The 13,851-nt window shown below is 43.6% G+C and overlaps 1 protein-coding gene across 1 annotated transcript in view; it reads left to right on the top strand.

Annotated features, from left to right (window-relative positions):
• The first annotated feature begins 1,327 nt into the window (after nt 1-1,327).
• JAKMIP3 (Janus kinase and microtubule interacting protein 3) overlaps nt 1,328-13,851 on the top strand; it is a 771,326-nt gene continuing 758,802 nt past the window's right edge. Inside the window, exon 1 of the mRNA XM_078643479.1 lies at nt 1,328-1,541. The gene's annotated coding sequence lies outside the window, so the exon portion shown is untranslated. The remainder of the gene's footprint in view (nt 1,542-13,851) is intronic.

The following is a 13,851-nucleotide window of genomic DNA, read 5'->3' as shown; positions in this document are numbered from 1 at the left end:
CACCATGTGGCAGGCACATGGCAGCGTGTCATCAGTGCAGGTGTTGACAATTGCAGGTGCCGGGCACCGGAAACCACCAGCTCATATTAAGCACCGGGCTTGACCCATCTTTTATTCCAAAGTTCAACAATTCCTTTCACTCATCACAAGAGGTGGTTCTTCCTCCTATGTTGCCTTCTACGACCTCAGCGAAGGAATGTGCCTAGCATATTTTGGACGTTTAAAGAGTGATTTCTATTTATCTTAACAGATCACTGGAATTTAAGAGGTCTGCCCATCTTTTTGTGATTTTTGTTCAAGGAGAAAGAGGAAGGAAAGCCCAGAAGTTGACTTTAAGTGGGTAGATTAAATCTACAGTCATTCAGGTAACTCAGTCTGCTCAAGTTCAGGATTTGGTTCAAGCCACATCTACAACAGGCAGGAGGTCTACAGAGGTGCCATATGAGCCTCAGACAGTACTTTGGTGAGATGGTAATGTAGCTGATAATCAATCAAATGTTGGTGTCTGGGTTTTGAAGTCAGTCATTTCTTAAACATCCTTTATCATTATTAAAGACCGACTTGTCCTTCTTGGAGTCCTTGCAAACCCTCCCAACCTCCCTCATAGCCGTTGACACAGCTTGGTTATTGCAGGAGGGTTCTGGGAATGCTAGCCTATATGTAGCACTCAGGTGGGTGGGTGGGGCTTTACTTCAGAATTCTCCTGCGCTTTTTTTCTTTCTTGGTGGTAGGATAACCTAAAACGAAATGACTGTGACAAGGATGAGTAGCTAAGAGTAATAAAGGTTACCGGTAAGTAATCGTGCACTAACGTGATTGGTTTATACCACACACCTCACTGAGGGAAATCAAAAACAGCACTTTCCTGTGGCTGCTGGGCGTGTGTCGTCAGAAGGGAAGGCAAGCCTCCTTGAACGCACACTGCTACTCCGGCGGCTTCCTTCGGACGTGCCCTGTCTCTAGCGGTGCGTTCTCAAAGGGAGGGATTCGGAGCTCTCTAAGTGAGCGCTCGATGACGCGCCCGCACTCAGCTGCAAGCTGCAGTGACACCGCAATGGCCGAGGAGCGGCTCCTGGATGCGAGCGAATGAGCTCATTCTCCCCGGAGGGAGCGCGGCTTCCGCAGCATCACTGGTCCAGGGCAGCCCCGGCTCGCGCGACCCATCCCTCGCCGCCCCTCGCGGGGGCCGGCCCGCCTCGCCACTTTTGTGGGTGTGTGCATGGGGAGCCGAATGAATCCGCCGTTTGCTGGGCTATCTTCCCTATGAATGCTTGCCGGGATTGTTTTGATGAGTCATTTCTCAGCAGTTGCAGCGGCAGACTGAGGATAGACCCATAATTCTCCGCCGCCGGCATGGACTGGGGGATTTTGACAGAGCTTCGCAGAATAAATTATTGCAGCTTTTTAAAATTGTCGATGCCGTCGGACACCTTGGGACGAGCCCACAGGCTTTAGAATGAATTGCACTGCGTACAGCCACTGGTCCCACCTGCAGGTAAAGCCGGCGAGCTCTGCGCACAGTGATGGATCGAGCCTGTAAGGTCAGTCTGCCCGTATTTAGGATTTATTTCGTGTTTGCATGCTCACCTTTGCAGCAGTCTCTTTGCAGTACCTGGCACGCGCGCGTTGGGTGTGCTACATCTTTTATGTACAGTGTAGGCCGTTCACGTATTACATACAGCCTTACATTCTCTTAAGCGCACAGCTGCACCGCCCTGCTGCAGCTGTGCGCTCAATTCAGATTCCGAAGATACGATGTTGCAGCTGAAATACCTGCGCCTTTGCATTAACATGCACCACGAGATCGCGTGGGTTTTATTGCCTCTGCTGTTCAAAGAAAAAAAAACGGCTTTCGATCTCGCCTGCTCATTAAAAAGCAATGTTTAACGTTTCGCTGTGTCGCATGCGTGTGATGGATGTGCGCGTTGGTTGCAAGGTTAACTTGCGGGACTGTCTCGTTTTAACCTGTTACTGAGGGTGTGCGAAGAAGAGGCTCGTTTTGGCGCCAGGATGCTCCCTGGTTAGCCATAAATGTCATTTACAGCCATTAAAGCTCGTTTTCGGTTAATTAATGTAAGCGCCTTCTATGTTGGAGCAGCATTTAAAATGTAGATTGAAGTGGAAGGAAGAGGGCGTCAGTGGCCGGCCGCCCCTGTGCCGCACGCGCTTCTTGTGCGCTGCCTCTGAAGGGAGCAATCTTGGTCGCTGGGTAAAAGGAACCCTGCAAGTTTTGTACTGAATTAAGGTTTACTTGGTGGCTTATAATTTTTCAGAGCAACAGGGAACAGTTTGCAGTTTATATTTTTGTGTTCAACTGATGCCCCTGCCCCCCCTTGCCAAACAACCCGAAGAACCTACTATTTGATGGGTATAAAAATAGGAGATTTGCACACAATATAATACATTTTAAATAGAGTTACTCAGAATAATATAGGCCTACACACAACCCCTTGCATGCTTATTGTGTGTAGTCAGGAAGCCCGCATGCTTTATAAAACGTACATAGTGCCGGCTAACTAAACAATTCTCGTAAACTGTGGTTTTGTGGTAAATAAATCAAAGGGTTTTTGCAGCACGTAGCAAAGGGAAGGTGGAACAAGTGTTGCGTTGCTGTTTCAGGTGAAGCACAGCCGGCCTTGCATAATGCTTGAGATGCACATGTCTACAATGTGAAACGTGCCGGTGTGTAGGAAGAAGGGTGTGACTTCCTCAGAGGCATGGTTTTGGTGAAAGGTTGGTAAAGTCTTTCCGTGTAAGGCACGCCTGCTGAATGCTCCCTTGGCGATTCTTTTCATTTCAAGTGCAGAGCCACTCCCACTTTTACCCTGTACTCTACGCCTTCTGCCATGGACACAAATGCCGGGACACTGAGCGAGTGTTCTGTTAAACTTGTAGATTTATATGGCATGGATTATCACAGATGAGGAGGCTATCCAGGCGCTGTCCATAAGCACGGGGAGGAGGTTAAGTGATTTGCAGTTTGTAGAGCGACCTGCCGAGACTCGAACTCGGGTCCCCAGCCGGCAGCTTTGTCTGCTTTGCCACATCCACTGCTTGTTGAGCACATGGAGGCTGAATGAGGTGATCTTATGCAGTTGGCTTCAAAGCGAATGTCAACTTTAGGTCTCTTGTTGAAACGTGCATCTGAGGTATCTTTCAATTGTTAAGGCTCCCTTCCCTGACACTGAAATGGACATTTATTTCAGAGATCAGTCAGTGAACGTCAGCGCACAGCTGTAGTAGTGCACAGTGTGTTTTGTTCTGAGGATGGAGACCCAATGTGTCATCGATGACTTAGGAGATGGGTGTGTGCTGTGCAGCAGATGCTTCACAGGCTGCATTATTTCACATATCCTTGGCAGTCTCACCAAGCCCTCCATTTCTCATTCCACATGTAGCTGGATTTCCTTGTGTCTTGAAGAAAGTAAACACTTTACACCCCAGCCCTCCAAACAGGATCACACCTTTCTGCATAACCATACTATGCACATGGCACAATCATCATAGATATCACTCTTGATTGGCTGGCTAGAGCCACTGGGACATTTCATATTATTTTGAAATACATATACTAGCCCAAAAACGAGCATGTAGATCTTTGGAACAGTGGATATGAAGTTTGCTTGAAACACTGAAGCAATTGCTTTGGACCAGAAGTCAGATCACACTATCTCGGACCCATTTGACATACCAATAAGCTGAACTGGAAAGTATGAGTCTCAGATCATGGAAATAAAACCTGCTCTTTCACGATGGGGCTGACTATAGTGATCTGACCTTTTTTCCATGGGTGGTGAATGTGCAGCTTAGATTTGTCCAACAGTGAACACTGGGTTGGATGTCTTGCCCAAGAAATAAAGTAAATCATTTCGTTTGGATGAAGGTAACTTTGAGGGCAGTTGTAAAGACCCACATTAGTTTTAAGATAGGGGCCACCAGTAAAATTGATTTGGTTGGGCCTGAGTGCTTACTTGGTAGATCAAAACTGATCCAAGACTGGGATACATTCTTTCATAAAATGGCTCATGGCTGAATACATTTCCTCTGTGTAACCCGCAAGGCCCTGGTTGTTAAATCCAGCTCAGAGTCACAAGGTCATGGAATCCATGCAGTTGGCCCTGGCAATTCCAGACTGTGAACAACATGCACTTCCACCGCCAGAGGGTCGGTTGGGAGCACATTACTTCTGGCCCGGGATGGAAGACGCCTTGTATGAATTGCCTTGTAAACTGTCCACTGTAATTTATAACCACTTTCATGACATGGTCTCTGATAAATTGTATCTTAATGAATTTCCAAGTCCTGAATGAAAATGGAGATGTCTGATGTTCCACTTTAATATAGGTAGGTCTTGCTTTTCGGATATTGTGGAAATCTACACATGCTCCTTAAAAGTTAAATGCCTCTGTCAGCCTCGAAAAGACGGCGAACCTTTCTCCAAGGCTTATCTTCTTGCAGAGTGTTTAAGAGAAATAAGTTGCACTATTTGTTCTGCCATTTCAAACTGTGAACAATGGGCCATTGCATCTGAAATGAGCCTGTTTATAATGGCTCCCTTGAATGCAGCCCGTAGGACAGTAAAGCAGGGGTTAGATGTTTTTCTTGCTAAGTGCGCCTTGCAGATTGAATTATCTACATGTTTTATTATCAATTAGTAATGAGCCTTTTTAGGTTTCGCCCTGCGAATCGATTGCGAAGCAATCGTCGCAGCGAAACCTATTGTGATCGTTTCTGCTTTCAAGGGGTCAAGGGAGACAGGAGACAAGTGATGTGAACGCGCAACCTTCCGAACTGGGATCAGGTCGCGCGCGCTTCCTGTCTCCCATGGCTCCTTGGAAGCAGACACACACACACACACATAGAGAACCCCCCCCCCCCCCCCCCATGCACACACACATACATACAGAACCCCCAGCCCTCCGGCGCTCACACACACACACACACACATCGCCTACCTTAGCTCGGCGTGTCTTCCGGCGTGTCTTCTCATCATGCGCAGGGACAGCCAACGCGCACGAGCACGGCGACGGCGTCTCCTGCGCTACACCCGTGGTTTCGGTTAAAAAATGCCTACATAACGGTAAGGGCGTGAGCATGTATGACTTTTTCTGTATTTGTTTTTATTGCTTTAATCATGGAAATATTGCGAGCGTTCAGCAGGTAGCTGCACGCATCTCCCGCTAGGGGCACCATTGCGAGGAAAGTGAGCCTGTCTGGCGGTGTGACATCATACATCCAGGCTGGACACAAACTACGCCTCTCGCGGAAGTACGTAGAGGGCTCTCCGAAAGCTTTGCCGTTGCAGGGTTGTTCCATGTACAGCACCGGGCTGCGAGCGGAGCTGGAGGAATACCTAAAGGAGCTCAACATCGAGACCGTCTGCCTGGAACACCCCGAGGTATGTGCTCTGACCCAGGCGCTGTTGACGTGTCGGGAATCCGTCACAGGTTCCACGAAACTTATGCACAGATGTTCGTATTAAACACGTGTCCCCGAGTAATGTGCCTGGGTCTTCACGGCACTTAGAGCCTGTCGCCTTCCTTGGAGTAAGGAGCACTGCCTGCCACGCGTCTCCGTCTATGTTTTCTTTCTCTTTTGGAAGGCGCTGAATGGTTTGCTTCCTATGCTATTGTGCATGTGCTGTCCTGCACGTTTGGATTCTGGTTGAGTTACTGTTATGCTGCATTCGTGTCATGCTTCCAGTGCTATCAGCTAGGTCTTTTAAGGATAGCCCCCTGTTTCCACTAATGGAATCCCTTCTGTTTTTGTATCCGCTGACAAACAAACCACTCATGCTCTAATGGTGCCACTGCCAATCGGGGAAAGTAAAGATTACTTCGGCTGGGGACAGGCCTGCTTGATTGAGTGACAGAAAGAGCTCTAGAAAAGAGGAATGATGAGCTTATGATAATTTTACGTGTTTTTTAACTTCCCTTTTTATGGAGCTTCGTATTTATTTGATTTTATTTTATCTGCATGCTTTTATGTCAACCCTTTCTTAAAACGACTAAATATATTATACGGCTTTCAGATTCTGTTTAAATATGCCATCTACTGGTTTGTGAAACAAGCAAACTTTCAAATGAAAACCAATTATTTAACAACTACTTAAACATCTTTACACTCTGAATAACCTCTAAAAAATCAATTCGAAACGTTTCATTTTTGTTTCCCTGTATTAATATTAACTGTCCTTCAGCATGCTACAATATCCTACTATATCCTACTTCCAAATTAATTACCCTAGTGCAGTCAGTTTCCTCGTCATCAAGCCAACACATCCTTTCTCTCAGACTCCAACATGTCAAAACTTGTCTCCCTAATTCTCCCAAGCACATCTCCAACATAAAGCGTTTGTTGTTCGTCCATATGTGTTTTTGAAGCTAGACTACCCGAGGATGTATGTCGTTACCACATCTGAGGTGCTCTTCAGACCTGTAATATAAATGGCGTCATAAATATCTGTCCCTTTATTGTATTTACCAAACCTAACGGTGAGCCACCTCTGACAAGGAGATCCGTACATATATTAATTCCTATCATATTTATCATGCCCCACACATTTGTATGCAGGCTGCCACAACCAGTGTAGCAGATACCAATGTACCTTTCTACAAAACGTTAGATTGCCTTCACCTAGTCTGAGTTGTATTGCTCTAGTTGGGACTGTTGCATGTGTTTTTATGTTGATTTCCAGAGTTTTACGCCACATTATCCATCTGACTGTCTGATAATCCTGGAAAGGACAACAGGGACCCTCAATAGGCTGCCAGATTTTATTACATTCCTGAATCCATTCATTGATATCGTAATTCGATTTTTATCCTTCCAGAAAGGGGCTCCTCGTCAAACCCACATATTCAATATAACACCGTGTTATTCGCAAAAACGTAATGTCTGAAATATAAAAATAAAAAAAAATCTAGTTCATCTTTTGAACTGTAAATAAGACAGTCTTTGTTCTTCCAAGTTTACTTCTCTTTTTGCTCGTCAGTAGTATCATGTCTTTAGTACTGTGGGTCTTCTACCGCCTCTCCAAATCACTTAAGTGCTTCAGTCGGTATCAGTGGAAAGTTTATGGTGACTAGAAACAATCTTTTGACTTGCACCTCTGTCTGGCCTTTTCTCCATTTCATAAGTGTCTACAGGACAATACTCGAGGCATTTAATTATCACTGGTAACTCAAAGCCTTTACTACTTTGCACTGCTCAAAATTTCTGAAGGTTCATCGACTCTCTTCGGGTAGGGACGTCAAACCAAAAAGGCTTAAGGAGTTAAGAACTGTCGAATGACAGTCAAAAAAGGCAAATGTCCTTCCAGGGCTATAGTATGGATGTACTATAGTTTAATAAAGCATTAACATGAGGACAGAAAAGTAAACCAGATTGCTTCTGTGCCTTCTGGCACTGAAGTACAACACCAAATGTTCTCATAGTGTTACTGTCTGCGGTGGTGCAAAGTACATCTAATTTGTCCACATTAGGCTATGGGTCTGATTTATGAGTAGCTTGTTCATATATCAAACTCTTTATTTCGGTAAAATACCATAAAAGAGCCAAACATTCAGGGTAAACATCTTAAATTCCATTTTTAGACTGAACAAGCCATAATTGTTTAAAAGAGATCTAATTAAAAGGTAACACTGGGTGTCGGGCTGTGACACCGGGCAGTAGGATGCCTAAGAACAACAATTATCATATAATTCATAGCTTTCAGGCCGTCAACAAATCGAAAATAACTGGGCAAAATGGCTATGTCCCTTGTCTAAAGTGCAAATGCATTCATTCAAATGTGTGCGGTCGTCAGACTATAAAATTACATTCATGGACATTACACAGCAAGATTAAAATAGTTATTTAAAAACGTTAGTGTTCATAATAAAAACAGATTAAAAAATGGGTTTGTTATTGTTCAAAGATATAAAAAGACTATTTACATTTTGGAATTAGTGACCATTTATGACAGTTATTCTTGGTCGGGTGGGTCGTCACGTCGATAACTCTCAGGAGTGGGTCGAGAGGGTTGCAAGTGCCCTCCTTCTAATTGCCCAGGAGTGGCCCAAACATTTCGCAGTTGCGCACACGAATAAGGGTCTTCCCTCTGATTTCAGTATGTGCAGGGCCACCATAGAGTCTCGGGTTCCAAGTTGTCTGCAAACTGGGGTTAGCCATTTGCCCCTAGGCTTTGTGTATGCTGTGCAAGCAAAGAGAACATCACCTATTGATTCGTGCAGGCTGGGGCAGCAGGGGCAACCCTTCGGTTGGGCTTTATTGGTCGACCAAGAGATTGTAAATGCATTAATTGCCAGAATACCATGCCTTAATTGAAAGTAGAGCTTCCTGTCAACCAGCACCTCAATTATATATACGTAGCTTTCTAAGGAGTGGCTGACTTTGAAGTCTCTAAATTCTTCAGATAGTCTATCCTGATTGCTAATCGAGTATGTATTTTGTTCAACCCATTTCCAGTATAGTAGTTTGAGCTGTCTTCCGGTATGGTTTGGTGGACAAACAATATTATGTCCTGGTAGGCCAATGCTGGACATAAGGCTTTTAACATATTTAATCCAGCCTATTTTGTTCGTGGTGTCTAAGACACAGACCTCATTGGAAGCTGCAGCATAGGGTGTCTATTCGGTGGTTGTGACCATCCACTGCCAAAATAGCAGGAGGCGAAGGTTCGCTAGGTCACTAATAGGCTTACTATCCATATCAAGCTTTAATGGGCAGAGAGGAGTGCTTTGCAGGAGGGAGACCAGATTTTTGAGGAACTTGTTCTCCGAGACTATGAGGTCTCTTACTCTTGCCATATCCTACAACTCAGCCCCATAAAGGGCACTTCTTACAGCCTTGTAGCTATATAGTTTCAGCGCTGGTGCTATTGCTTAGTGTGAGAGAGACGATGTTCCTTCCTCAGAGCCTCGGTTACCTGGGAAAATTTGAGGTAGGCCTTATTGAGAGGATGTTTCCAGTAGCTTGTTATATTCAAACGTGCCTGAACCTCAGTTTATGCACGGGCCGAAATTAAGAGTTACAGGGTATTTAACACATCTGATAATTATTGGATGTGGTAAATACCTCAAGCTTAGTTCAATTTCGGCAAGACAACCTGCTGGAATTTAACAGGGAAAATTTGGTAATTGTGTAAGGTATTTACCGTACCATGCCGATTTTGGTGCGCTAAAACACCAAAATCTGCATGTTATTACCCCAATAACTCTTAAAGGTGCTATTTAGTGCACCTGATAAATAACGTACACCATGGTATTATTTATCAGGGGCATTAAATAGCACCTGTACTTGAAGGCCGGTTCTTAGTAGGCAGCTAGCTGTCTAAAAAGCAGTAGCATACTACCTAAAGTAGTAGCATACTCCCTTAAACAGTAGCATACAGTCGGAAGCAGTAGAAAAGGACTGCTCACAGAAACATAACATTTATTTAATTATGCAGTACAATATCCTTGGTGAAACATCAACTGTTGCAAGCCTAAACACTTATAATGTTCCAAAGGCGAGACCTATTGGCTATGCCAATGCTTGTTATATCTATGTATCCTTTTGGCAGTCGGTAAAAATGGCTATAAAAGAATGTATGCAAAAACAGGTGGCATTAAAGAGCAGATCGCACACCTCAAAAATCTAAAAGTTCTCATTAGGTAACATTCATGTGCAATAGTTTAACCATTTATGTCCACTGTACTGCCTGATGTTCAGTAATCTATTTTTGCCTCCAACACATCTCTCCAGTGCATAACAAGCTAGGCAAAGGTGTGTGCTATCTCAATTCCTGCCAGGAGGAAGCAAAAGAGGCAGATCCAGTTCCAGAGCAATCCAAAATGTGCCATGAGTAGGAAATGTGCAAAATGAACAATTGATGGACAGAATGCTGAACAATGCAAACATTCACCCCCAGTCACAAAGGTCCGGGTATAATCCATCGTTCTTTTGCTCCCCATGCCACCCCAGTTTGGACCCAGCCATATGCAAATCAGTATTGACCCTATTCCTCATGGGAAGAGTCCAGCCTGAACTGCTGAGCCGGGTCTTCCCTGGATCGGAAACAAGCATCCTGGGACCGATTTCAAGGCATCACCCCATATCAGTCAGGCTAGCTTGAATCCAGTGGTGCAGTGAGTGGCAACAGTGACACCCCCATGAATGAGAACAGTGAGATCCACATGAATGGGAACAGTGACTCCCCCAGGACTGTAAGGAGGATCCCAGAGAGGCTGATGACTTTCTTTCTTGACAGAAAAGCAGGACAAGTTGAAGGAATGGGGAGAGGAAATCATCAGACCTGCGTGTCAACACAGATCTAGTACAATGTGCTGAAGGATTAATTATTCATTGACAAGTTATCAATCCTCTCCAGACCCTCGAGCAATCACTTCATTGACAAAAACACCGCAACTAATTATATCAACCAATGTGTGAGTCATTTCGGTAATCTGATGAAAGATACCCAGGTTTATCCGAGATGTTGAAAGCCCTCTTACATAGCAAGATATCCTGAGATAGAGACATGCACTTCAGAGAAAGTACACATTGACTGTTGTTTCGACACATTTCTGACTGTTATTTTGTGTAGAAGAGTTTTTCAAACATATCAACTCTTATAAGGCATACACATTTTTGTGCTTTGATTATGTCAGATGTGGCCCCTTAAGTAATGTCTTAGCCATACCCTATATAAATGCATAGAGTTTATGGGAACACCAGAGAACATGATTCCTTTTCAGATGATCATTGAGTGAGACTGAGTTTCGTGAGTCCCCCAATTTGCCTTAAGAGGGGACCCCTACTTTGTATCTTTCTTGCACAGATTTGTGTTTCACATTCTGTCATCACTAGCCTAAGAACTCAGGAGGACCTTTGTGGCGTGAGCTACAAATATTCATTATTATTATCAGTTAAGGTCCATGTGGTCCACTAAAAACAAACAACATTACTGTTCTATTGCACATACGAAGCAGGAACGCACTCTCTCACTCGCCTTCTGTGGATTGACCACAACGGCAGAGAATTAGATGATCTTCCACACCATTGTCCTGCTGGATGGCCATCTGCAATGAGTGTATGGCTTGATATGGGATGCTGCAGAGTTTTGTGTAGTGCAACATATGTGAATTGCACAGCTTTCCTACTGTTGTTGGTGTCTTGGACTATGTCCTGGCAGTTCGTCCCCATAAATGGTGCTTCGATAAGGGCTCCGATTCAAGGTTCTTTTCTTAGAGTAATTGCTTTCCTGAACCATGTTGGATTTCTCACAGGGGTAGTGTGGTCTTTTCCATTTTGTTTGTGTATTCTTTGCATCTTTCTTGAAGAGATTTATGGCCTGTCCCATTCGCCCAGAGGCTTGCAAAATGACAAACACACTATTTTTGAGGAAAGCTGAAGTCAGTCATGGTCTCTCCAACAGCCCCCAGGCTTTTCATGGATTGTTCTAAGGGTCCATCTTTGTCTCCCACATGGTCTAGTATCAGCCATTCCCAACTTGCCTGCTGATTCACCCTGCAAGATGGAATTGTTCTTCAGCCTTTTCTTTCTTTTAGGAAGCATAGGGGAGTCAGTCAACTGACCTTTGCCGAGCGCACTCTTTCCCTTGGTGGTTTAAGTGCAAAGCTTGAGGCATCTCAGGCCTCTTCATGTGTAGATGGGGTAGGATTCTTCCTTATTCTGATTCTTCCAGGTCCAGTAGAGTTCCAGTCACCAAGTTGAGTGAAGCCAGAGATTAGTGACGTACCTTGTTGTAATCCAGTAGTACCAGCCATCTCACTTTTGCAGCATTTTCTGTCTTGCATGTCTGCAAACTACCCCAGAATCCTTTTTCCAAGATGGCTCCAATCTTTAGAGCTCCTTGTCTCATCCCATATCCCAGCCTTTGTAAATGATGAATCTCTCCTCTTCCTGAATCCCGTTACACTTCTCAAACCCTCTGCTTAGTTTCTTTTCCTTGCCTCTTAAAATACTCTTTCTCCTTGTTCTGCCTCACCGTCTGTTCCTTTCCCTCCACAACTACTTAAATCCTTACATATCTCATTGAACCTTCTTCTCAACTCAACCTTATTTCCTATCCTCTGCTTCCACTCCTTCCATTCAATGTCTCCCTTACCATCCCTATTTACAGCTCATCCTCTCCCCTGTTCTCCACCTTACACCTTTGTCGGCTCTTTTCACCCTTCACTCCTCTCTAAATGTTTCACCCATTAGTCTAATAATTTCCATCTTCCTCCGATCAATGAACTTTACTGCTGAAAATAGGATGACAGGCACAGTTAGACAACTATTCAAGATAATGGAAAGAATAACTGGATAAAATAAAGACCACAGAGTTTGCATTGATCCTGGTAACCTTAATGTTCAGATTGGTGGTTGAAACTTGTAAGCGGGCCTGAACCAAGAGCTTAAATACAAATCTCTGCTCATGAAGAATGAGGCAGGCTGATGTGAGGTGTCAGAATGAAAAAGATGACGTTATTTAGTTGTTCCTTCCTGGTTGACTAGGCCAAAGATTCAAAATGAGTTTCAAGGTTTTGCCAGTCTTCGATCAGTCTTGCAAATAATTTCCAATTGATGTACAGTTGTAGTATCCCGAAATCCCGAATATAGGCAGTCTAATTTCTTCAAAATCCAAAGGTCAGCAGGCAAGGCCCCCACATTAAAGGCCCTTTAGGGACCTTACCCTTTGTCCTCTGCACCAGCGTCAACTCGATTTTGCAAGACTCTAGCATCAGACATCAGTGGCATATGATATTGCCTCTAGGAGTCGACATCTACCTCCTCTCAGATAAGACTATATTTACTTTAATGCCGTCACCCAGGACTGCTTAGTGTCAAAGAAAATGATATTGGACTACTTCTTTAAATATCATAGTGAGAATATATTATGGATTCAACGTTAGCTGGTTGTAATTAGATTCAGGAATTGTTCTATGGTAATCATTCATCTGTCATGTTATATCAATATAAGATATTTATGGAGCTATATTGAGGTAACCAAAAAGTGATTGCAAGAATATATCATAAATTTCACTTTACTATCAGGATGCCTGTAAATGGTGTTAGTAACTAGTTTAAGGAGTGTCCTTATGTTATCGCTAATCTTCCTCACCAGATAAATATAGAACACGCATGGCCATTATAAAGGGTGGCCAAAATCTTGAGTGTTCTGACTTGTCATCCAGAAGCTGTAGCTCTCAAGTATGTGGAGCAGTTACTTAATTAATGTGGAAGGAAGTTCGTTTATTTCACTCCACCTCATTGTTATATGTCTTCCTCTCTGATTACAGATTGCAAATTCATTCTTGTTCTTTACGCAAGAGATTTTTTTTTATGTTTTGCTCATCACCTCCTTTATTTTGAAACTTTTCAGTCACTGTCAAATGCAGGTCAATAGCTGAGTGCTGCTTTTCTAAAAAGTATATGACTAGTTTTGTTGTTAGTCTATCATATTCAGTACTAAATTGGTTACAGTAATCTGTTTTACATTTTTCTTGTTTTCATTCCCACATATTTCAATTTGCAAGTACACGTCAATAAGTATGTTATGTTCTGTCTTTTGCAATAAGTGAATTATCTCTGTTCTCAAGGTCGTCTTAGTCCCATATCAAGAACTTTGGAACATATTGTAAGCATGTAAACACTGCAAAAGCCCCACAGAGACTGTCCTAACATACTGGGGAGATTCCAGAAGGTTATTTGGGATTAGGGTTCGTCCCTTTTCAGAGGTTTAATATATACCACTTCATCTCTGATATTTCTTACTGTTTCGAAGGAAAATAAAGGTTTGGGTAAGTCTGCTTCATCTATGTTAACGATGTGCCAATGTTGATGTTATTAGACAATGCAGAG

Source organism: Lissotriton helveticus, chromosome 5_1 (assembly GCF_964261635.1).
Source record: "Lissotriton helveticus chromosome 5_1, aLisHel1.1, whole genome shotgun sequence".
NCBI classification, from domain to species: domain Eukaryota; kingdom Metazoa; phylum Chordata; class Amphibia; order Caudata; family Salamandridae; genus Lissotriton; species Lissotriton helveticus.
This window is presented reverse-complemented; position numbering and strand designations above follow the sequence as displayed.